This window comes from Loxodonta africana, chromosome X (genome assembly GCF_030014295.1).
Source record: "Loxodonta africana isolate mLoxAfr1 chromosome X, mLoxAfr1.hap2, whole genome shotgun sequence".
NCBI classification, from domain to species: Eukaryota; Metazoa; Chordata; class Mammalia; order Proboscidea; family Elephantidae; genus Loxodonta; species Loxodonta africana.
Window position 1 is genome coordinate 7,941,953 of NC_087369.1, and position 26,505 is coordinate 7,968,457.

The 26,505-nt window shown below is 45.7% G+C and overlaps 1 protein-coding gene across 4 annotated transcripts in view; it reads left to right on the top strand.

Moving 5' to 3' along the window:
* LOC100659001 (steroid sulfatase) overlaps positions 1-26,505 on the top strand; it is a 196,239-nt gene that overhangs the window by 13,418 nt on the left and 156,316 nt on the right. The window contains exon 1 of one of the 4 annotated variants that reach the window (XM_023539676.2): positions 5,173-6,129. The exons of the other annotated variants lie outside the window; for them this stretch is intronic. The gene's annotated coding sequence lies outside the window, so the exon portion shown is untranslated. Of the gene's footprint in view, positions 1-5,172; positions 6,130-26,505 lie in introns of those variants that run through there. 4 annotated transcript variants of the gene reach the window in all.

Genomic DNA, 26,505 nt, shown 5'->3' on the forward strand with positions numbered 1-26,505 from the left:
ACGACTGCTAACCAAATAGTCAGCAGTTCGAATCCACCAGCTGCTCCTTGGAAACCCTATGGGAGGGTTCTGCTCTGTCCTATAGGGTCACTATGAGTCAGAATTGACTCAACAGCAATGAGTTTTTAATATTCCATTGTATGTTTTTACTACATTATATTTATCCATTCATCTGTTGATGGACAGGTCTTTGCTGCTTCAAAGACTTAATTTGAATCGCCAGGGCGGGTCCCGAGGCAGAGAGATGAAATTGCATGAGATATTTAAACGTTCCCAGGTTTTATGAGGAAACCCTGGTGGCATTGGTTAAGAGCTTTGGCTGCTAACCCAAAGGTTGTCAGTTCGAATCCACCAGGCACTCCTTGGAAACCCTATGGGGCAGTCATACTTTGTCCAGTAGGGTTGCTATGAGTTGGAATGGACTTGACGGCAACGGGTTTGGGTTTTTTTTTTTTTTTTTGCTGGGGTTAGTTTATGAAGGTGGCAAAAGGCTAATATGAAAGTAGCTGAGCCCACACTGTGTGCGTACAGAGCTATCCACAGTTTCTCCTGTGCTGCTGTGGATGGTATGATACAAGCCTGTCGTCCTGTTCCCCTCATGCTGGTGTAACAGAAATACCACAAATGGGTGGTTTGCAAGAACAGAAATTTATTTTCTCACTGCTCAGGAAGCTAGAAGTCTTAATTCAGGGCACCGACTCTAGGGGAAGGCCCTCTGTCTGTGGGCTCTTGGGGAAGGTCCTTGTCTCTTAGCAGCTTCTGTTTCTCAGTTTCTTGGTGATCTCCAGGTGGCGTCTGTCTTTCCCGGTTTGTGCTTGCTAGTCTCTGGGTCTCTTCTGGTCTGTGTCTAATCTAATTAACTGGGAAGTGATTAGGTTTAAGACACACCCTACACTGATATGGCCTCGTTAACATAACAAAGAAAACCCTATTCCCAAATGGCATCACATGCCCAGGTATAATGGCTAGGATTCCAACACACATTTTGGGGGAACACCGTTCCATCTGTAACTGCTGCCCAGAACACCCTTCCATCCATAACTGCTACTCCGTGGCTCTGCAGGCCATCTCCTTCCCCTATGCCTAAGAACCTTCTGTGAGCCAGCGCCCTGTCGTTCTTACCCTAGTTGCCTGAATTGCATTGAGATGCTTGTTCCTTGATTCAGGCCCCTAATTATCAAGCCTTGGCCTTTGCTCACACAGTGGCTGCACATTTAGTCCCTGATAATGTTCCTTTGCTTGGTAACCCCTGAGTGACTGCACCTGTGCCCTAGTTCCATGGCCCTTGAGAGTTCTTCTAGCACATTCTCCATCAGGCTTCTCCTCCGCAGAGTCTAAATTTAGAAACAATGCCCCATTTTAGCACAAGGGTTCCCGTGTGATGTCTTTGATGTCTTTGGTGATCAAGGCTGCTTTTGGGTTGGCAACCAACAACAGGTTCAACCTTCAACAATTTCATGAAGCACCTACCAAAAAAATTAGAAAAAAAAAAACAGTTTTCAAGTCAGCTCTGACCCCTGGCAACCCCGTGCGCGGCAGAGTAGAACCAAGCTCCACAGAGTTTTCAGTGGCGGACTTTTCAGAAGGGGATCACCCGGTCTTTTGTCTGAGGCACAGCTGGGTGGGTTCAAACTGCCAACCTTTAGGTTTTTAGTTGAGTGTAAACTGTTTGTTCCAGCCGGAGGCCTTAAGTGCGTACAGGGATAAGTAAAACAAAGTCCCTGCTTCTCACAGCCTCAAAGCCTAGTGGTTTACAGAGTTCCTTAAAGTGAAGTCTTTACACTTCTGTACTCTAAAAATTGCCAAAAAGGAGTGTGTATTACATGTTATATGGTTGCTACGAGTTGGAATCGACTCGACAGCACTGGGCTTTGGGCTTTGTTACATGTCATGGTGCAGTGGTTAAATGGTCAGTTGCTAATCGAAAGGTCAGTGGTTTGAACCCACCCTGTGGCTCCACAGGATAAATAACCTGGCAATCTGCTCCTATAAAGATGACAGCCTTGGAAACCCTATGGGGCAGTTCTGCTCTGTCCTGTAGAGTCACTATGAGTAGTAATAGACTCTGTGGCAATGGGTTTATTTACATGTCAAGTGATCTGACCTTTGTCCTTGGTTCCTGAGAGATAACCCTTGGAATTTAAGTGTCTTTAGTAAGGACTAATCCACTCTACAGCAGTGGGTTTGGGTTTTTTTTTTTGTTTTAGTAAGGAGTCTAGACCACACCTAATAGGCTAGGTGAGGTTATGAGGTGACTCTGGGGTGGACTAACCAGGCCAGAAAGATCCACCTGGTGATCACTGCCTGATAACAACTAAGCTCAGGGCAGAGATGCTGGTCAGACCAGAAAGACCACCTTGTGACATCAGCTGACCTCAGAGGAGAGGGGCTGGAGTTTGCATTACCTAATGAGACCTCCACTAATAGCTCTGGCCCCAGAAGCTCCCTGGGCTTCCTGGTTGGTGAAAGACATGGATGTGTGTGAGAGGGTAGCACACCCCTTTTTGGGACATGGAAGCTTCATGTTGGGAACCCTCTCAGACCTTGCCTAATGCGTTTCTTCATTTATATCCTTGTTTCATACAATAACGCTGTAATCGTAAGTATATGGCTTTCCACGCGTTCTGTGAGTTGTTCCAGTGAATTATTGAACCCAAAGGAGTAGGGGGGGCCAGGAGGTCAGAAGTGAGGGAAGCCAGGAAATCCTTTGTGGCCGAGATCCTGAGGGGACAGAGGGAATCCTTGAATCTGTAGCCAGCAGAGCAGAAGTTAGGGAGCCCAGGAGGGACTCCCAACTTGCGGCTGTTGTCTATTTGCCAGGCTGAAGAATGGTGTCCTTTTAACTTTTGAGCTCTGACCTAGCTCCAGGTGGCTACGGTCAGAAAAGGAAGTCCCACATGGATGGCTGGTGTCAGAGAAGTGAAAACGTGGTGGGGGTGTTGGATTAGATTTAGACGTTATTATCTTTGCTGTTGGCGTCAGAAGTGCGATTGGCTAGAACGTTTAATGTGCCAGGTCTTGTGCAGTGGGCCGCTATGTTTAATCAATAACCTTGCAGGGAGTATATTAGTGTGTTTGGTTTATGGGCGAGGAAGCCAGGGCTCCTAGGGGTTAAGTCTGTTTCCGGGGTCAAAAAGCTAGCAAGTGCTGGAGTCAAGATTGAATTCACACACGCCTGACTCCAAAGTACTCACTCCGCTCAGATAAATTATTCTGGAAGAGTATTTATTGTTGTTTGTGTTGTTGTGTGCTGTCAAGTCAACTTTCACGCGTGGCAGCCACATATGTGTCAGAGTAGAACACTGCTTCAAGGACTGGTTTTTCAAAGTATATTGCCAGGCCTTTCTTCTGCAGCACCTCTGGGTGGATTTGCACCACCGACCTTTCAGTTAGTAGTTGAGCATGTTATTAACCATTTGTACTACCAAGAGATGCCAAAAGTAGCTAATGGGAGGCACAAAAGAAGTATAACCTTTAGCCACAAAGAACGTTAGAGCAGTTATTTTAATGAAAAGGGGGCAGCTGTGTTGTTGCCACATGACAAGAATAGAACTGCCCCCTAGGGTTTTCTGGGCTGTAATCTTTATGGAACGAGATCACTAGGCCTTTGTTCTAAGGTGCCTCTGGGTGGACTCGAACCTTCAACCTTTTAGTTAGCATTCAAGCACGTTGACTGTTTGTACCACCGGAACTCAAAGAACTGATGGCCTGGTGAAATCTCCATAAAGGTGGTGGAGAACCCTAGGGGATTGTTTGCCCCACTGCAAGGCTATAAAAGAAAGGCGGCGGTGGGGAGTCGGGGGGGCTTTAAAGAGAATTCTTCAGCATTGGAGTCCTGGCCGGTCCCCAGGGGCTGTTGCAGCTCTCTGCACCTCAGCCTGTTGAGGCATTTCAGCAGGACTCCTCAGAGACCTCACTGTCTGATTCTCCACCTGGAGGGGTGCAAGGCATTGGCCCCTGGCTCCTGTCTGAAAGAGCAAAAGGGGCCGCAGGCTAGAAGGTTGTGTGGGTACCCTCTGTTCTACCAGTGACCTTCTAGTGGATTCTGACTCAGGGTGGCTGCATGTATGTCGGAGTAGGACTGTGCTCCATAGGATTTTCAGTGGCTAATATTTCAGAAGCGGATCACGAGGACTTTCTCCTGAGGAGCCTGTCAGTGTGTTCAAACCTCCAGCATTTGGTGAGCAGTCCATTACTTACTGTTTGCGCCATCTGGGGCTTTAGCTGTGCTGGTTGTTGGTGTTGTTCACCAGGATAGTCTGCTGGTAGAGGACACAAATCTCTCAAAGATGCTGAGTGTTTGGAAAAAAGAAAAGGGGGGGTAGGGAAGAGTGCCTCGAGATGAGCAGTGGGGGGTGGGGGGGAGGAGAGAGGAAGAGAAGGCTTGCAGCCATTTGGACTTTGGCTCATCAAGACCTCCTGGGAGCCTGAGGACCTGGGAGCCTCCAGGGAGGGCGGCCCTGGAGGAAGAGAAGGCACTGTCCACGGCCCAGGAGTTGCAGGCAGGGTTGAGAGGGCTGCCATGAATTTATCAGAGGAAGGGTAAGCGTCCTACCTGCCTGAAGCCACCTCACAACAGTACTGGGAGAGAGCAGCTTTCTGCCCCCTTTTATCCTCCTTCACCGACCTCCCCACACTGCCTGCATGGGGCAGAGAGCAGCCGGCAACAGCAGCTGGGGGTGTGTGGGATAGGTCAGAAAACCAGAAGCTGCCTTCTGCCTTCCCTTCCAGGAAGCCGCAGGAGCCTACCTTAGCTGAGAGGCAAGGAAGAAGTCTTCCTGAGAAATTAAAACTGCATACCGCTAGGTCTAACATTGCCCCAGCCATTGAACTTTGAGATATAAACTGCCCAGTAACCTCAGCAGCACGCAAGGGACTGAAATTTCAGCCAGCAGCGGCTAGAAAACACCCGTCCAATGAATAACTGGTATAAAAGCCCTGTGAGGACAAACATTGCCTTTTGGTCCCATCCGAATCCCTCTTATTCACGTTAAAACTTTTTTTATTTTTCCTCAAGATTTCGGTGTACCGTCATCCTAGGTAACCATTAAGAATGGAAAATATGTTCATACCCATGACATTGTGCATTAATTATTTGAGTGCCTACTGAGAGCCGGAGGCACAGGGAAAAATTAGCAATCAGAGATGTTTTACTTATAGATGTGGAATCATGAAAACAAGGGCTCAGATTTAGGCTTTACCTTTTTTTTTGCTTCTCCGAATAAAATAAAATCAATGGCGCAGGGAAAGACAACAAAGAGAAACTCAGGGAGTTATTTCTTCTGGGGTGTGATTTCCTCCAGGAAAGGGGAGGCAAAGATGACAACTCGCAGGGTGTTTCTCTCCTTTGCGTAGCTGAGAGCACCTCCCTGCTGGACGCCCACAGAGCTTTACTGTGGCCTTGGCCCTTGCCAACGACTGTTGTTGACAAAGAGAATGAATTCCTCGAGGCGCTCTGTGTTGTGTGTATGCCTGTAACTCAACAAACCGGCTTGCAGGGCTTAACAGGCATTGGGCTCAAGGTATATCATTGAAAAACATCATCCTGGCTATTGCCACTCTAACCTGCATGCCATGTTCCCATTAACGGGAAAGCAGTGAACACACGAGCCTGGCCAGCACCCTGTCGTATAGCCTCTGTCTCCTTCATAAGCATGGGGTCCATGCCCTGGCTTTGCGTGGTGAGATGTGAAATTCAGTGAACCCAAGACATGCTTCCAGTGGATGCCCGTGTTTTCTCACTATGTTGTGCCGGCATGGCAATCAGGATGGCAAGGACGAATTTGGAACTGATACACGTGACTGCTGCTGTGTGATTATTCAGATAAGGAAGTCTGGCTTCTGTGAGATTTGTCTCTGAAACATGCGAGGCATGGGGGAAAGACCGGACGGAGACATAGACAGGCAGTTGAATCACTTTTTTGTGATAGATTTGCCCATTACCCTGTGATGACTTTAACGCCAGCAATTATGATCTAATGTTAACTGCCCAGGCTGTCAAATGACTGTTCGTTTGGCCAGATGTTGTGCAACGTCATTATTTGAAAAGCTGGTTGAGATCCTTGGAGGGACACTAGGGTGTCGGAGCCTCCCCGTGCCAAGCCCTGTCTGAAAGCCTCCTAAGAACCGGTAAGTTGGATTAATTTCTCTACTTCTCAGCTGCTAAGATATTGAGATAAATGATGGCAGGAAACGACTGGTGGGAATATTTACTCTAGTTGCTCTACTTCAGACGAAGTCTAAAAGCTTCTGTTTCTTTCCCTTTCTGGAGTAGCTAACCGGCATGCTGGATGAGAGTTAATTAAATAAATTTGAGAGCTAAGTCTTAGCTGGGGGAAGATAAACCTTCAGAGTACCTTCTGTAGGACAAAAGAAAGTTTGTGCATTTTTTCCTGTAGGGTGACATTAAAAAAATAGCTGTAAAACCAGCTGTAACAATTAATATGTTTTCATTTGTCCATCTGCAGTGAAATGAGGTAGTCTTCAGGGAAACGGAACTAATGGCCAAATAGTCTCTGTCTTTCTTTCCAAAGTGGTGGTTTGAAAACACGAGCTGGGTAAAGAGAATAATGGAGAGTTTTAGATAAAGAGGAGCCCAGATGGTGCAGTGGTTAAGGGCTCGGCTGCTAACCAAAAGGTCGGCAGTTCGAATCCACCAGCCACTCCTTGCAAACCCTGTTCTGTCCCATGGGATCACTTTGAGTCTGAATCGACTCGATGGCAATGTATTTGGGTTTTGGTTCAGGAGGAAGAAGCCTAAAAGAAAATGAACAAATAAAGACATGTACTGTCTGCTGTAGCTCACTCAAAAGAGAATTGGAATTCATCCACCTTACATATCAAAATATTGGAACCACTACTTCTGAGTTAGATTAATAATCATTGCATAACACAATGAATATATAAATAAAATATATTTGCCATCAAATGTATTCCATGAAACATCGGTGTCATTCGAAGCTTACTACTTACTGCTTTCCAAAAAAAAAAAGACACATTTTAGAAGGAATTAGTGGTAGTTGTACTTTTTGAAACTTTTATAGCCTTTTTGGCTTAAAAAAAAAATTAAATACAGATTTAAAAATCAGTCACGTGCACCTTGAATTTGAATCCTGAAAAAAATGAAGAAAAAAAAAGGATGGCTACGTAACTGAGGGGCGCAGAAACAGGTCGCTGGATTTGTTATTAGGGCCATTGAGTCAAACGTTTTGTAAGCAGCTCTTTGGGCTTAGTCAAAGCACAAGATGGTTGTTACCCTAACTTTTGAAGACTGTTTGGCTCTGCAGATTATCTCTGTAAAGGAACTGAGTTACCTAAGTACTGAGTGTGAAGTTGTGAAAGACACTACTCTGTTCTGAAAATTCACATTCATTATAGGAAATGAGCTTACAGGGCAATATGACCTGGGTGCCATATGGCACCTACCAACTATGAACCAACCAAATGTCTAATTTGTTTTCCAAAAGGAGAGGCTAAGAAACGTATGTCGTCATTTATAGGCAAACCCCTCTGCCCCAAGTTACCATATGAGTGAATGACTATAATAAATTAAGATGCCCAGTTCTTCCTTAAAAACCCAGTTTCTGGAGACTTGATTTTGACTCAGGGTGATCCCATGTGTGTCAGAGTGGAACTGTGTGCCATAGAATTTTCAGTAGCTGGTTTTTTGGGAGTAGGTGGCCAGGCCTTTCTTCCAGGGTGCCTCTGGGTGAACTCGAATCTCCAAGCTTTGGGTTAGCAGCAGAGCTCAATCACCATTTACACCACCCAGGGGCAGTTCTTAGTTACTTCTTATCTGGATATCACGTTGTGTAGACATGAGTTTCGGCCTCTGTGTTAACCTTTCCAGATTGAATTAGGTGCTGAACAAAAACATTTTCAGTAAAAATGCTGTAACAAAAAAAGATAAAACTAGTTTATAGAAATATAGACCATTTTATAGCCACTTACTCTAGAAATTCCTTGTGTCGCCAAACACACTGATAATAAAACCAAAAAACCCACTGCCATCCAGTCAGTTCTGACTCATAGCGACCCTGGAGGGCAGAGTAGAACTACCCCATAGAGTTTCCAAGGCTGTAAATGGCTGTGGGAGTAGACTGCCACATCTTTCCCCTCTAGGAGCCGCTGATGGGTTCAAACCACCAAACTTTTTGATTAATAGCCGAGCATTTTAACCTCTTTGCCACCAGGGCACCTTCCCACTGATAATAACTTGACAAAATACCCTTACGAACTGTGGTCTAAACCAAAAAAACCAAACCCATTGCCGTGCAGTTGATTCCAACTCCTAGTAACCCTATAGGACAGAGCAGAATGGCCCCATAGGGTTTCCAAGGCTGTAATCTCTATTATGCAAGTCAACGGCCACATCTTTCTCCCACAGAGAGGCTGGTGGATTCAAACCACCAACCTTTTGTTTAGCAGCCGAATGCTTAACCACTGAGCCACCAGGGCTCCTCTTAACAACTGCTGATATGGACATCCAGAAATGGAAAAGCTTTCAGTGCCTGCAAAAAGGTAGAAAGACTCCTTCTATCTGTATTAGAGGTTGCAACACCCAATGCCAGGCGTGTCTTGAACGGTTCAATGAAACGGGCATGAAAACTTTGTGTGTAAAAATCGCACAAGCTCTGCAGATCAATCTCTCACTGCATTGTTTTGTTTCCACCCAGTCCCTACACTAACACTCCTGCCTTGTTTAGAAATGAACCCCTGCCAAACTCGGTTAGTGAGTCAGCCAGCCGAGCACAGACCTTAGGGTACTGATAATAGAGGAACGATGAGGAAACAGAAGACCAGTACCACATCCAGTGTTGTAAAACACGGTGCACAGCACTCAGTATAAATACTCCAAGTGCCAAGGTCAATAACAATTAAATGCCTCTTAGGAGCAGGAAGCACAGGGCGAGGGCTTGGCCCTGGGCTGGCGAGCAGCAGCACTGATGAAGGGGAGCCGGGGCTGAAAGCCTGCGCGGAGACAGAGGTGATGTGGCGTTTGGAGTTCCTCTAGGTGGTCCTGGAGTTGGGAGATTTCTTCTCCAGAGATTGACGGTGGAAAGGGGGTAGCGGGTGCTGTGAGGTCTTTCTTTGCAATTAGTTTGTCTAACCCAGGATTTTTCAGCTGTGACACTGTTGATGTTTGGGGCTAGACATTCTCCTTGGTGGGGACTGTCCTGGGCACTGATGGTGTTGAGCAGTATCCCTGGTCTCCACCCAGTAGATGCCAGTAGCACTCCCTGGCAATCAGAACTGACGCCACACATTGCCAAGTGTCTCCTGCGGGCAGTAGCAACCCCAGTGGAGGACAACTGTTATAGGTTATTGCTGGCTGGATGGATAGATGATAGATAAAGAAATGGGTGGATAGATGATGGATAGAAAAATAGATGATAGGTGAATAGATGGGTGGGTAGATGGATGGATAGATAATATATGGATAGAGAATAGATGAATTGATGGATGGATAAAGATAGATGAATGGAGAGATGGATAGATGATGGATAGATAAATGAATGGATGGATAGGTGAGAGATGGATAGATAGATGGTAGATGGATGAATGGATAGATGGTGGTGCAGTGGTTAAAGTGATCTACTGCTCACCAAAACTTTGATAGTTCAAGACCACCAGTAGCTCTGTGGCAGAAAGATGTGGCAGTCCACTTCCAAGATTTACAGCCTTGGAAACCCTGTGAGGTCGCTATGAGTTGGAATCAACTCGATGGCAGTGGGTTAGTTTTGGTTTGGATATAGAGATGGGTGGGTGGGTGGATGGACGGACGGACGGACGGACGGGTGGGTGGATGGATGGATGGATGGATGGATAGGCAGGTAGATAGGGAGATAGACAGATAGAGAGATAGATGGTAGACAGTCTCTCATGCTAAGGCAGGACTTCTTAAACCCAGCACTGTTGACATCTGGCCTTGATGTTTCTCTGTAGTGGTGGGGGCTGTCCTGTGTACTGTAGGGTGTAGAGCAGCATCCCTGGTCTCCATCCCCTAGATGCCACTAACAGCCTCCCCCCGCCCCCGCCCCCAGGTTGTGAGAACCAAAAATGACTCCAGACATTGTTCGATGTTGCCCAGAGTGGGGAACCACCCCCTGTTGAGAACCAGTGACTTAGGGAAGGTGAGAAGTAGCCCCTAGCCCACAGAGGAGATATGAAAACTATCCCTTATAGTCTGTTCTTGGCCTCCTTTCCAAGTTGCCATACAACTCTTCAATTTTGCTGGAGCCTGTCATAGCTTATGCAACCCGGGTCATTGGGCAAGAGCCCTGTGTCCTCTACCTGTCACCTCAGTTGCCTATGAGGAAATTCCAGAGCTATCTAATTGGCTTGCCTCTGGCTTTTCCAGTACCTGACTTCCAGGACCACTGCTTTCCAAGCCTTGCCTGCAAAAATGCAGGTCAACAGTCCTTTGCCTACAATAATAATTTTTTTAAAAATTCAAATTCTCATGGACTCTAGACTTTCTGGAGCCATGGAGGCTGAATGAGCCCCTAAAACTGTTGCCCTGAGATAATCGATAAACCGTAAGCCAGGAGTATCCCCTCAAGTCTTCTTTAAACCAAACAGTAGTTTAGCTTACCGAGTTTCAGAAACCCTGGTTGTGCAGTGGTTAAGAGCTATGGCTGCTAACCAAAAGGCTGGCAGTTCAAATCCACCAGCATCTTCTTGGAAACTCTATGAGGCAGTTCTGCTCTGTCCTATAGGGCCACTATGAGTCGGAATCGACTTGAGGGCAAAGGGTTTGGTTTTTGGGTTTTGGTAAAGAATGTCTGTCTTGAGCGTTGTGCTTTTTGAAGACCTATCTACGTGGGATCAAACTGACAACAGCAAGTTGAAGGATTAGATGGGACTCTTGGGGGGCAGTGATTTTATGTTAATGGGGAAGGAACAAGTCAGAAAAGGAGGGTAAAAATGGCCACACAACTCAAGAATGTCATCAATGTCACCAAATTGTACCGGTAGAAACTCTTGAATTGCTTTGTATATTCTCAACAACAAAATAAATAAGATTAAAACAAAAACAGAAAAATCTCTGAAAATGGGAAGTTTTTTTACAACCAGTTTGGCAGTGCAGTCAGTTCTGAACCAACCATCATAAGGATGAGAAGTTTCTATTTGTCCCACTAAATGTGAATACTTGTTTGTTTCACGGCAGGGCTATTACTATCTGTGATGACTTTGTATAAGGTGTCGGGTATTATACATAATATCCACGTCACCTCTAAAATCCAAAAAATTGTTTGTTTACGGTGATGGGACGTTGGCGACCATTACGGGAGGTGTTGCATAATATGATTAAGGTAATCGATATAACTAAATTGTAGACCTGAAAAATGTTGTGTTATATTTATTTCTATGACAACAAAAATTCTGAAAAAGTTGGAATTAAAAAATCCATCTGCCCCAAAAGTTTCTGTTTCAAGACCGTGAACCTGGAGTTTTAATAGCAAGCAGAAAGGAGTTCACCTTTAAGCCTACTGTGACTTTGACCATCAGATGGCAGTTATACCCAAAAACCAAAAACCTATTGGCGGCGAGTCGATTCAGACACATAGCGACCCTATAGGATGGAGTAGAACTGCCCCATAGGGTTTCCAAGGAGCGGCTGGTGGATTCGAACTGCTGACCTTTTGGTTAGCAGCTGATCTTTTAACCACCGCACCACCAGAGCTCCAGGATAGAGATTGCAGTATTTGTTCTTCCCATCTGTGGTGTTATAATTTCCGCCTGTAGCTCCTCAGAGGCAGCGTCCACACATAAAACCTCATTATTACTTTTCTCTCTGAGCTTTTCAGAAACGTGAGAACACTTGGGAATCTAGACCAAGGCAGAAGTATTAGTAGGACAGCAGCCACTTTTGGGGTCTGTGCCTACTACTGGGCACCTTGTACACCCACCTTCCCAGCCGGTGCACCCACGATGCCAAGGAGCACTCCCTAAATCTATCAGTCAGAAGGTGGTACAGCCTGGGAGGTGCCTATGGTCTGGGGTACTAAGGTGCAAGGCATGTCTTGGCTTTTGAAAGTCTCAGTACCAGATAACCTTAAAAATTATCTAGCCCTTTTTTGGTAGTTAAGAAGAAAGGAAGTTGTCCTTTGGGGAACAGCTGCCCATCTAGGCCAGAGTTTCTCAGCCTTGGTGATATTGACGTCTGGGGAGTCCCTGGGTGGCTCAAATGGGGAAGCGTTCGTCTACTAACCAAAGGTTTGAATCCATGCAGAGGCACCTTGGAAGAAAGGCCTGGCAATCTGCTTTGGAAAGATCACAGACATAAAAGCCCTATGGAGCACAGTTCTACTCTGAAACACATGGGGTCACCATGAGGCAGAATCGATTTGACAGCACGCAGTTTTGTTTTTGGTTAATTACATTTGGGCAAGCTGATTCTGTGTTATAGAACCTTGGTGGCGCAGTGGTTAAGCGCTTGGCTGCTAACTGTAAGGTTGGCAGTTGGAACCCACCAGCTGCTCCATGGGAGAAGGAGGTAGCGATCTGCTCCTGTAAAGATTACAGCCACAAAAACCTTATGGGCCAGGTCTACTCTGTCCTATAGTGTCGCTAGGAGTCAGACTGGATGATAACAGGTTTGAGTTTTTGGGTTAATCAGAGGCGGATTAGCCAACAGGCAAGGAAAGCAAGGTGCTTACCTTGCTTCCTGGATCATCTATAGTGAACAATTTCACATTTTTTTTCACATTTTCTGCTTCTAGGTATGGCTGGCATCTGTCTTTCTCCCAACCCGACAGCGCACCTTCCTACAGAATCAGAGCCTCTTTTTCGAATTTACAGTCCCTGACAGGGACAAATGACCCAGTAAGCAAGGTAAGCACGGGCTGGCTTGTGCTTATTTACTAATCTGTGGTGAGCAATTTCATGAACAGTTTCACAATCAAAAATGTGGTGAAAAACACGTGAAATTGTTCTCTGTGGATTAGTAAGTAAGCACAAGTCAGCCCGTGCTTACCTTGCTTGTTGAATCATCTCCCTGAGGTTCATTATTTGTTGTGGGGCCATGCTGTGCACTGGAGGGTGTTGAGCAGCATCCCTGGCCTCCACCCCACTACGTGCCAGTAGCCCCCACCCCTCCCACAGTTGTGACAGCCAAGAATGCCTGTAGATACTGCCGAATGTCCCCTGTGAGACAGACCCACCCCCAGACGAGAAATCCTGGTTTAGGCTGGTAACTCTGAAGTCACAGTGCTTTAACTTAATATGTTACTGTTAGATATCACAGAGCTGATTCCGACTCCTAGCGACCCCATGTGACAAACTAGAACTGCCTCATATAGTTTCCTAGGCTGTAATCTTTATGGGAAGGGAGCCTGGTGGCATAGTGGTTAAAGCGCTCAGCTGCTAACCAGAAGGCCAGTGGTTGGAACCCGTCAGCCGCTCTGTGGGAGAACTATGTGGCAGTCTGCTTCCATAAAGATTTACAACCTTGGAAAGTCTATGGGGCAGCCCTACTCTGTCCTGTAGGGTTGCTAGGAGTTGGAAACAACTCGACAGCAGCGGGTTCGGTTTTTAGCTTGGGAACCTGTGTGGAAGCAAATCAGTAAGTCTTTCTCCCGAGGAGCCGCGACTGGTTTTGAACTGCGGATCTTCCAGTTAACTCCTGAGTGCTTAACTGTTGCGCCACTGCTTGTATTTACAGAAAGAACTTTCTCATGCCTTAACCTGTTCGTTTCCAAGGCTGTCATCTTAATGGAAGCAGATCACCAGGTCTTTCTCCAGTGGAGTGGCTGGTGGGTTCAAACTGCCAACCTTTCGGTTAGCAGCCGAGCACTTTAACCACTGTGCCACCAGGGCTCAGAAAAAATCCAAACCCGTTGCTGTCAAGTCATTTCCAACTCATAGCGACCCTATACGACAGAGTAGAACAGCCCCATAGGGTTTCCAAGGAGCAGTCAATGGGCAACCTTTTGGCTAGCAGCCACAGCTCACCACAGCTTCTAACCACTTTTCGCACTTCAGCCTTGTGAAGTCGGTGTTTTGAGTCCCATTGTACAGGCGGGCAAACAAGGTTTAAGTCTGTTTAGATAATATAAGAGCCAGAGTTTTTCTCCCCCGCCGTATTGCTTTCCATCACGTGGGAGACTCACCCCAAGGGGTGACAAAGCCACTTGCCTTCATTGTCCCTGTGGCTTATATCACATAATTTACATCTCACCTTATAGCATCAAGACAGCCATATGCGAAGGATTCTAGGAACTCCTAATTGCCACATAGCTCGATGCGAGGGTTACTTGATCTAGGTAGATGTGGTCACAGGTGCCTAGGGCTGGACACTGTATGACTCAGAGCATTCTTACTTGGAAGATAATAACCAGTAACCACTTCCTTTCGAGTTGACTCTGACTCATGGTGACCCCGTGTGGGTCAGAGTAGAACTGTGCTCCATAGGGTTTTCAGAAGCAGATCGCCAGGCCTTTCTTCTGAGGTGGGTCTGGCTGGACTGGAACCTCTACCCTTTCAGCTAGCAGTGGAGTATGTTACAAGTCTACTTTTATACATGTGGAGCCGCCATGAGTTGGGAATGGACTCAGTGGTAATTGATTTTGGTTTTAATTAACTCAAGGTCACCTGATTAAGGACCTGAATTACACCTGCAAAATCTCTCCTCCTCGCCATATCCTATTGGTTCACAGGTTGCCCTGCACTCACACCAAGGTGTGGATACCATGGAGTGGGAATTGGGGAAGCTGTCTCAGCATTCTGCCAAGCACAGCTGCCTTTGCGTGGGGTAAACTGGGAGCCTAAATATAATTTCAGAAATGTGTTCTGGAAACCAATGGACCTACTTACAAACAGACTTTTGGGGAAACTGATTTATAAGCTAAGTTTGCCAGTATTGCATCTCACTGGCTAATTTTCCTTATCATTTTTGACATTTGCTGACAATAATACTGGGAAATGCATTAAATAAGCAACTCTTGCACTATGCTAAGGCCAGGTTCTCCTCTTACTCATTAAAGGAATATTTTCAGCTTGCTCAGGAATATATCTGGGATACTGCACCATGAATGGGATACATACCTGTGCTACAGGTTGGAAATGGTGTCCCAGGGTTGGCCACTGGTCTGTTAGGTACTGCTTTGAGTAGTGACCCCCCATCTGTGGACTAAGATCTGCACCTCACTTCCCAAGCCTTGGGCTCTGTTTGTCATAGACTACTCCCTGCTGAAACGTGCACGGAAAATATCACTGAACCCCCCACTGGGCAGCAGGCTAGAATACCTGGCACATTGAAAAAGATAAAATCAAATAAAGCATTAGATACAGCTGCCTTCAAGCTGATTCTGACTCATGGTGCCCCCATGTGAGTCAGAGTAGAACTGAGCTCCGAAGGGTTTTCGGTGGCTGACTTTTATGATGTAGATTGCCAGGCCTTTCTTCCGAGGTGCCTCTGGGTGAACTTTCAGTTAGCAGCAGAGTCTGTTAACTGCTTGCACCACTCGGTTCGAAATAAGGAAGACATAGTGTGTGGCTTCAGCTTGACCTTTTGGTAGGCGACAGGATGAAATGAGGTCTAACTGCAGCCTTAATGGAACTCAGTAATTTGAGTCCTAGCAGAGCACGCCCAGACGGAAGCTCCACTTCTTTTCCTCTCGAACCGACTGCTTTCACGGGGTGGATGGCTGAGCATTGAGATTGCGTTCACGCCTTGCCTTCTGTGATCACTGTCAAGTTCAATGTGTCAACAGAACAAGGCCACTGTGGATTCTCCACCCCACCCCTCTGACTACTGACAGGTCCCGGAGAGTTCATCCTCTGCTTTGTGTTACTTTCTGGAGCGGTGGCCTGTTCTACCTGGACCCCCCTTTCACCTGGCCAGCTGCTCTGCGAGTCCTCCGCCCACTGCTGCCCAAGCTGGTGAAGCGGGTCTCTTCCCTGAAGCTTCCTGGTGTCCAGCCAGCCCCTGGCTTAGGGTTTGCAATGACCCGGTTTTCCATAGGTTTCTTGGGATTACTTTCTAGCATTTATACACTGGGGAGGTCTGTAGGATGGGAGAAGGGTTACATAATCACTGGGAGTGTTACCGGGTGGAAACCCCAGTTTCATGCTCGGCATGACTTGTATTGGCCGATAAATGAGAGACCAAGGTGGGAGAACAGGAAAGGCACCTATATTTCTTTGTACAAGGAAAGGAGTCAGTCGGAGCTGCTGCTGCCAAGACTGCTCACCGTGGGCGCGGCAGGTAAGTTACTTTAAAGGGGGTTTTTACCAGTAGCGAGTTCACATAAGTTACGTCAGTATCATTCTTAATCACACTAAACCAAAGCCAAAAACCCAGTGCCCTTGAGTTGATTCATAGCGACTCTTAATCATACCGGGCAGGTGCAGTGGGGTTTCCCTATGACCTCCAAGCGAAAGCAGGATTCAAATGCAAAGCTGAGGTGGGGAGCCCAGCAAAGGAAACCATTTTGTAATACAACACTGTAGGGGAGGAAGCGGGGTAAAGAATACAGCATTGTGGGAGTCCTGTCTCAGTGGGAATAAAAGAACTGGGAGCATCTGGATAATTGGTGAATATTGTCCTGGAGTGTATCAACCCATTTTTTTAGTGATGGTTGCTAAAGGCTTGTAATCAAAAGCTTTAAACCACTTGCCATTGAGTCTGACTCACGGGCGCCACATGTGTGCAGAGCAGAGCTGTGCTTGACAGGATTCTCCAGGCTGTGACTTTTCAAAAGCAGATCGCCAAGACTTTCTTCCGAGGTGTCTCTGGGTGGTTGGTTTTGATTGCTCAGCTTTCAGCTGTTTCAAAAACCAGAAACCAAGCTGGTTACCGTCGAGTTGATTCCGACTCCTGGTGACCCTATAGGACAGTGTACAACTGCCCCATAGGTTTTGCAAGGCTGTAAATCTGTACGGAAGCTGACTGCCACGTCGCTGTCCCACAGAGAGGCCGTCGCTGTCCCACAGAGAGGCCGTCGCTGTCCCACAGAGAGGCCGGGGGGGGGGTTTGAACCACCCATCTTTCTGTTAGCAGCAAAGCACTTAACCACCGTGCCAGCAGGGCGTGAGGGACTTGTACCATCCGGGACTCCTTCCTCCGTCTGTCGTCCCTGAGGGCAGCGGCCGGTGGATATTTCGCATGTCTCATGCGCATTAGTACATTACTGACTCCAGACTTCGTACAAAAATCATTCTTGTTCGGGGTAAGAATTCATGAAGGAAGGCTGGGCAAGTCAAATATGCTTTAAATTGGCTACCTTTGTTCCTTTTGGTTTTCAAAAGTTTCCCTCAAGTTGGCTGTTGCTTATTCATTTTTCCCCCTGTGCCTGCCCCCTCCCTGTATCTAGCATTAATACAGAGAAGGAAGTTAGACTTTCTAGGGGTCCCTGAGTAGCACTCTGGTGGTGCAGTGGTTAAGGGGCTCAGCCGCTAACCCAAAGTTTGGCAGTTCTATCCCACCAGCCGCTCCACCAAACAAAGATGTGGCAATCTGCTCCCGTAAAGATTACAGCTTTGGAAACCCTGTGAGGCAGTTCTCCTCTGTCCTATAGGGTCTGTATGAGTTGACTTGACAGCAGTGGGTTTGGTTTGGTTAGGAGTAGCTGGCTGGTATAGTCGATTAACATGCTTAGCTGCTAACCAAAAGAGTGAAGGTTCTAGTCCACCCAGAGGCAGTGAAAACCCTCTGATCACAATGGTTCAACCTACAGCCAATCATGGGGATGGTTCAGGATCAGCTGGTGTTTTGTTCCTTCGTGCGTGGGGTCTCCCTAAGTCAGGGGACAGACTCGTCAGTAGCTAACAACAACAAAATTTTTGTTGAGGTGAAATTCACACAACAGAAAGCAAACAATTTTTAAGTGTACGATTCAGTGGCATTGATTTCATAAACAGTGTGTGCAAACATCACCATTGTCTGAGTCTGAAACTTTTTCACTCCTGCAAGCAGAAACTCACTACTGCTTAGGCAGTAACTCCCGCTTCCTCTCTCCCCCCACCTCCCAGCACCCACTAATCCACTTTCAGTCTCTGTGTGTGCCTATTTCTAGACCTTTCCATATATAATTGGGTTCATACGTATACGGTCGGTACGAGTCAGAATTGACTCGACGGTGGTGGGTTTGGTTTTCGGTTGGTTTGGGATCATACAATATTTGTTCCTTTCCGACAGATTTATGTCACTCAGCATAATGTTTTCAAGGTTTGACCGTGTTGTAACATGCATCAGAATCTCATTTCTCTTTCTGGCTGGATACTGTTCCTTTGTGTGCACATGAGGAGCCCCGGTGGCTCAGTGTTTAAGAGCTCGGCTGCCAATCAAGGGCTCCACAGTTCATATCCGCCAGCTGCCCCTTGGAAACCCTACGGGGAAGTTCTGTTCTGTCCTGTAGGGTTGCCATGAGACGGAATCGACTCAGTGGCTACGGTTTTTGTTTTTTTTTGGTGTGTGCATACTACAATTTGTTTATCCATTCATCTGTTGACGGACATGGGTTGTTTCCACCTTTTGGGTATTGTGAATAATGCTGCAATGAACGTAGGTGTACAAGTATTTGTATAAAAACCTGTTTTAAGTTATGTTGGGTATACACCTAAGAGTGGATTAAAGGTCATATGGTAGTTCTAAGTTTAATTTTTGCCAAACGGTTTTCCACAGCGAGTTATAATAGCTCTTTAATTTTTAAAGGTCCTCGTCATCTTAGAGACTTCTCCCCACTTTGCTGAGCAGCCTGAGAGGCTCCCTAAAATATTGCCTGTCCGATCTTGAGTTGGCTGGTAATATATTGAGCTCATGAAGGTGCCCTTGGCAGAGCCTCCGTTTATATATTAGGAGTCACAAGACTCGTTTCTGTCTGTCATGTGGTTGTGCAGTTCGGGAAACGACCAAGGGTCCTCTGCAGCCAGTGTCCTGGCGTCCGGCTGGACCATCTAAATCTGCCCTGGTGTGGCTGAAAGGTCCCCTGGTGATGACGCCAATGGTTAACGTTTGACTGTTAACCTGAAAGTTGGCCATTCCGACCCACCCAGTGGCACTGCGGAAGAAAGGCCTGGCAATCTGCTTCTGTAAAGATTAAAAAAAAAAAAACCTGCAGTGCACAGTGCTGCTCTATAACACCTAAGGTTGCCATGAGTTGGAATCGACTGGATGGCAAAGGTTTGGTGTGGCTGAAGTTTGAGCCATCTGTTGGTTGCTCTCTGCTGCCATGTGGGTGCACATCCATAGGAACAATTCTGGGTGTTGTGTGTGGCTGGCATTCCAGGAGGAGACAGCAATCCCAGGACACTGAGTTGGCCCGTGGCGTCTGCCCCTCAACCTTAACCGCGAGATTAGGTCAGGATGAACCCCGATCTTTGGGAACCCCTCCTCCATCTGCCTGCTCTCCAAGACAGGCTGCCTACCTTTCCTTTCTCTCATCTCTCCATTCCTGGCCACCCCCAAGTTGCCAACCCCGTCCCTTCCTGTCCTGGTCTGGGGGCAGAAATGGCCTAAGCAGGGAATAAGTAGCCAATCGCCTCATGACTTTTCAAATCCCAGTGATCCCAGGAGTCCTTATCTTTGGGTTTACTGTACTAATTTACATTCAGTGAAGCCAGTCTCTCTTCCAACCCCCATATCCTTGCTCTCAGCAAACACAATGGCCTCTCATTGATAAATTACGAACTTAGGGATTTTATTAGACATGGCAGCATACAAGTGTCTAATCACGATTTTTTTTTTCTAGCAGAAGTATGCTCTTGGCTACCACCCAGCCATTAATAGGGAAGGAGTATACAAAGGTAGAAGTACAATATGCAATATCTAAATATGTATTTAGGGGCTCTGGTGGCTCAATGGTTAAGCACTTGGCTGCCAATCAAAAGGTCAATGGTTTGAACCCACCAGCTGCTCCACTGGAGAAAGATGTGGCAGGCTGTTCCCATAAAGGTTTACAGCCTTGCGAACTCTATGCGGCAGTTCTGCTCTATCCTAGAGGGTCACTACGGTCAGAATCGACTAGATGTCAATGGGTTTTTTGTAATTATGTCTTCGATTAGACCCATTGTAGGGATCAACAGAATGACTCTTGGAGACCTTCTTTAAAGAATTACAGAAATTCCATACACTGCCAGCTATCCGCCAGTAAAGTTTTCAAATTTAATCTTTGTTCCTACGATTTCTTTGTCCAAGTCGTGGATTTTCTGTTGGCGTCTTTTAAACTGAGTGGACCTTCTGTATAAAATTATACTCTGAGTGTGATTATTTTTTTCTAGCTTCAAATGGTGGTCTTTTGAGAGGCTTAAGTCACTTTAGCCTAAGGTAAGCACGTATCAGGGACATCAGGAGCCCCCCAGTTTGGGTCTTCGGTATTTTCCAACCAATGTAGCAGAGTCATTTGTCCAGCAATTTTCTCAGAACGCCACCAACAGTTGCTGTCTGCATCAAGTTCACCGTTTTTAAGCAAGGCTTCCAGGATTTGATTTTACTAAGCCTGTAACGTCCTAATGCTGCAGTGTGAGAACCCGGCATACGGCACACATTTCTTCGTTATTTGATTACATTCCTCTTCTTCATCATTTCCTCCAGGAAATATGTCTGGTTTTGGCGCCAAGAATCCAGCTACTTCCTTTCCCTGGGATGACACAAGAGCAAAGGCTCTTGAAAGGGATGCTGTCAGTGAAGTTAAAGACCAATGTTCATTTGTAATTGCTGCAAAAAAAAAAAAAAAACATTACCATCGAGTCGATTCCAGCTCATAGCAGACCCTATAGGACAGAGTAGAACTGTCCCATAAGGTTTCTAAGGGGCTGCTTGTGATTTGAACTGCCAACCCTTTGGATAGCAGCTGAGCTCTTAACCACTGCGCCACCAGGGCTCTGTAATTGCTATATATTTTTCTGGGTATATAACATGTTTAGAAACACAGCTCTTTGGGCATTTTCCTTTGACCATGACCCAAAACTGAATCAGTTGGGCTTTGGGAAAATAAAATATTGGTGCCGTGACAGTCTCCATTCCCCTCCCTGCTTGAATTTCTTGACTTTGTCCACTGTGACACTGAATCATGTAACCCTCCTCTGCCATTTTGGCTGTTCTCTTTCCCTGCCTCTAATTGCAATCATTCCCAGATAACTGCTTCTGTAATGTTCCCCACACTTAGCGGCTTGAGACTGCTTCCCTTACAAGCCAATCCACATTAGTCGATGAGACCATCGTCATCATTACTGTGTATCACAGGCTCCTATCATTTAAACAATGTATCATTATTAAAAAAAAGTTAATAGGAGGCGGCATGGAAATACACTAAATATTAGCAGATTACACGTCTGTAAAGCGAAATCTTTAAATCTGGATGTGGATGCATGCTGGGGTTTTATTTAGTGATGATTTTTAAAAGAGAGAGACGCTCCAAAGCGATGTAATTTGGGGAATATCCTACAGACCACCACAAGTGGCTGAAGCAATATGTAATAAGTTCTCACCTACAGATCACAAAATTGCCATCAGGGTTTTGGGCATTGGTGATGAGGGATTGCAGCTATTGGGGGTCTGCCTGCTGGACCTCTCGCCCAGCTAAGAGCTTCGTATCTGATAAAACTCGTTTCTTTCTGGAAACTTCATCCTGCAGATAAAATAGCGCCCTGAAATTGAGCGTGATCAACAAGGAAGAATGGGTTGGCCAAGTGGAAGTAATAGACTCCTCTGGGAAGAAGGGGGCCTTACTCTTTAAAAAACCTATAGTGGTAAATGACCAACAGAGTAGACGTGCACCCTGGGCTTTGGAAAAAGAGACTTTAGAGTCATTCAGATAAAAATACAGTTATTATCTCCTGACTGGAGACTCTGAAAAAGGAAGGGCTCAAGCACTTAGGATGTACTCAAAAAGGAAAGTCTACTGATACGCTCATGAAATCATACAGGCTCCAGGGGTGGAGGGAAAGGGTGAAGCGTTTAAAGGGAACAGTGTGGTGGAAAGAGTCTCCCTCTGGTGAACCCAGGCTTTGAAAGGGAGTACTTGGAAGGCTGGTGACGGGCAAGACAGTCGTGAAATGAATTGATTGCCTCTGTGCCTATAAAGTTGGGAGACCATCCAATTCACTCATTTGTACAGTTCCAAATTTTTTATTAAATTTGCCAAACAGATAAAAATGCCCATTTGTTGACATCCACTTCCTAGGTCTGTTGTTGTGTGCCGTCAAGTTGATTCCGATGCATAGTGATTCTATATGACAGGGTAAAACTTCCCCATGGGGTTTTCTAGGCTGTGATCTTTATGGGCGGAGATTGCCAGGTCTCTCTCCTGTGGAGCCACTGGGTGGGTTTGAACCTCTGACCTTTTAGTTAGCAGCCAAGTGCTTAACCGTTTCACTGTCAGGGTTCCTGGTTCCTAGGTCTACCCTTATTTAATTACCTTGTCCTTTGACCTGAAGCACAACCACCCTGTTAAACCCAAGCCTTATCAAGTTCCATTCAAACTGCATTTCGACTCATAGCCACCCTATAAGACAGAGTAGAATTGCCTCATAGGGTTTCCAAGGAGCACCTGGTACATTTGAACTGCCAACCTTTTTTTTTTTTTTTTGGTCTAGCAGCCGAACTCTTAACCTCTATGCCACCAGGGTGTCCATTTATATTTTAAGAGCTCTGAAACTGTACTGGCAGATATCTGTGTACTTATCACTGGATTTAGAGATAATGGTTAACAGGCTCGGCTACTCATCTGAAAGGTTGGTGGTTTGAATCCGCCCAGAAGTGCCTTGGAAGAAAGGCCTGTCAATCTGCTTCTGAAGAAACAAACCAGCCATTGAAAACCCTATGGCGCACAGTTCTACTGTGACACACATGGGTTAGCGTGAGTCGGAGTTGACTCAATGGCAAGTGGTATCTTTGGGTGTGTGTATGTGTGTGTGCATCTGTGTGTGTGTGTAACACACCTGGCTTCCATCGGTGCAAGTAGGAGAATTAGACATGGATGCAAACTCTTTTGTGGGGAGATCACTTAGCTATTCATATGTACGGGAGTGGATTAATAAGATACAGCACTGTTTGCAGAGATGGAATTATTATTATATAAAGAATAATCCTTATGGATCCCTTAACAAGTAGTGTGACATAACCTTTTCCTGCCATGTCATCACATGTTGGTTTTATCAAACAGACACCTTTTTCTTGGGTCGATATACCTGAGTCGGTTCAGGCACAGCCCATGGGGAGAGAGCAGAGAGTTGGAGGCTTATTGCACAGTGAAGAGGAATAGCGTCACATTCATTGTCAAAAAGAACATTTCAAGATCTCTCCTGAAGTACAACACTGAGAGTGATGGGATAATACCCATACGCCTACAGGGAGGCCACGTTAATGTTGGTCTTTTTCAAATTTACTGGTCTATTATTCAGATTTATGCACCAAACACTAATGCTAAAGATGAAGAAACTGAAGATTTTTACCAGCTTCTGCAGTCTGAAACTGGTCAAACATGCAGTCAAGATGTATTGATAATTACTGGTGATTGGAATGTGAAAGTTGGGAACAAAGACGAAGGACCAGTAGTTAGAAAATATGGCCTTGGTGATAGAAAGGTGGGGAGATCGCACAATAGAATTTTGCAAAATAAACAACTGATTAATTGCAAATACTTTTTATCAACAACATAAACGGCAACTATACACATGGACCTCACCAGATAGAATGCACAGGAATCAAATCGACTACACCTGTGGAAAGAGATGATGGAAAAGCTCGATATCATCAGTCAGAACAAGGCCAGGGGCCAACTGTGGAACAGACCATCAATTGTTCCTATGCAAGTTCAAGCTGAAACTGAAGAAAATTAGAACAAGTCGACAAGAGCCAAAGTACAACCTTGAGTATATCCCACCTGGATTTAGAGACCATCTCAAGAGCAGATTTAGTGCATTAAACACAAATGATAAAAGACCAGACGAGTTGTAGAACAACATCGAGGACATCATACATGAAGAAAGCAAAAGGTCATTAAAAAGACAGGAAGGAAAGGAAAGACCAAAATGGATATCAGAAGAGACTCGGAAGCTTGCTCTTGAATGTACAGCAGCTAAAGCAAACGGAAGAAATGATGAAGTAAAAGAGCTAAACAGACGATTTCAAAGGGCAGCTGGAGAAACACTAAAGTATTATAACGACATCTGCAATGATCTGGAGATAGAAAACTGAAAGGGAAGAACATGCTTGGCATTTCTCAAGCTGAAGAAAAGAAAAAATTTAAGCCTCGAGTTGCAGTATTGAAGGATTCTATGGGCAAAATACGGAAAGACACGGGAAGCATCAAAAGAAGATGGAAGGAATACACAGTCACGGCACCAGAAAGAATTAGTCGACGTTCAGCCATTTCAGGAGGTAGCACATGACCAAGAACTGATGGTACTGAAGGAAGAAGTCCAAGCTGCACTGAAGGCATTGGCGAAAAAGAAGGCTCTAGGAATTGATGGAATGCCAATTGAGGTGTTTCAGCAAACGGATGCAGCACTGGAGGTGCTCGCTCACTCGTCTATGCCAAGAAATTTGGAAGACACCTACCTGGCTGACTGACTGGAAGAGATCCATATTTGTTCCTCTTCTGAAGAAAGGTCACCCAATCCAAAGACCAAACCTAACCTGTTGCCGTCGAGTCAATTCCAACTCATAGCGACCCTATAGGACAGAATAGAACTGCCCCATAGGGTTGCCAAGGAACACCTGGTGGATTCAAACTACCAACCCTTTGGTTAGCAGCTGTAGCTCTTAACCACTACGCCACCAGGGTTTCCAGGTCATCCAACAGAATGGAGAAATTATTGAACAACATCATTAATGTCACACCCAAGTAAAATTTTGCTGAAGATCATTCAAAAACAGTGGCAGCAATATAAGGACAGGGAGCTGCCAGAAATTCAAGCCGGATTCAGAAGAGGATGTGGAACAAAGAATATTGCTCATATCAGATGGATCTTGGCTGAAAGCAGAGAATACCAGAAGGATGTTTACCTGTGTTTTATTGATGATACAAAGGCATTCGACTGTGTGGATCATAATAAATTATGGATAACATTGTGAAGAATGGGAATTCCAGAACTCTTAATTGTGCTCGTGAGGAACCTGTACAGAGACCAAGAGGCAGTCGATCAGACGAAGCCATGTGATTTAAGGCATCATTGTAATTGGGTAATAATGACAGCTCTGACCAGAGCTCATTAGAAGTTTCATGAAGTAAATTAGCGTAGAGTTTTAGCCTTGTAGGTGTATTGATACATGTAAGCTGAGATTACGAAAAATGTTTTTGTTGTTATAACAAACTATAGGGATTTTTAAAATAAAATATAATAAAATTCTGCTGAAACACTGCACAAAAATTGTATAGAGAGTCATTTTGATGTGAACCCCTTCTGACAGTGTCATCTGCTGCGGTCCACGCCCCCCCCCCCACCTCCTAGTGACGGCACTGGTTGTGAAAGCCATGTCTTGACGAATTAGCGATCCCTGGAGATTGGTGGGAAACCCTGGTGGTGGTGTGGTTAAGTGCTACAGCTGCTAACTGAAAGGTCAGCGGTTCAAATCCACCAGGCACTCCTTGGAAACTCTATGGGACAATTCTACTCTGCCCTATAGGGTCACTATGAGTCGGAATCAACTCAACAGCAATGGGTTTTTTTTTTTTGGTAGAGATTGGTGGATTAATGGCCTTTCTGCCGCCATGTCTAAAAGGACCCCAGTATCCACACCATGTGCCAAGGCCACAGGGTGTCACATGGGTTGCAGAGAACTGGGGTCTGGAGAGCTGGGTTCCCTTTGCACTTTCACAGCTACATTCTTGGGTGACACAGATGGAGGTGCTCGGTCTTCCTGAGGTTTCGTCCTCTTACTTGTAAAACACGGGATTTGGATTTTCACTCCTGGTCAGTGTTACTCCAACTCTACCCTGTGGGTAGAACCAGGACAACCATGTTGACCAAAGCTCGCAGACTAACGTTTGAGATCAGCTGTCCTGAGGTGACTTCAGGCCGTAGCACTAGGTGTTCGCTTAATGAAGGTGACTGCATTTGGGCGTGATCAAGTACTAGGTGATTTATTAAGGTCTTCACCTGAGAGCGCTGGCAAGCTTCATAAATTCCTCCAGCCCCCCAAGATGGATAAGTTGGTTCTGACTCACGGAGACCTAATGTACAACAGAACAAAACGTCGCCCACTCCTGTATCATTTTCACCGTTGTTGGTTGGTTTGGGTCCATTGTTGAGGCTATGTGCCACTCCATCTCACTGAGGATTTACCTCATTTTCGTTGACCCTCTACTTTACTAAACGTGATGTCCTTTTTCTGTCAACTGGTCTTTCCTGATGACATGTCCAAAGTAAGCAAGATGAAGACTCGCCATCCTTGCTTCTAAGGAGCATTCTGGTTGTATTTCTTCTAAGACTGATTTGTTTGTTCTTCTGCAGTTGATGGTATATTCAGTATTCTTCGCCAACACTACTGTTCCAACACATAAATTCCTCTGTCTTCCTTTTGTATTATCCAGCTGTTGCATGCATATGGGGCAACTG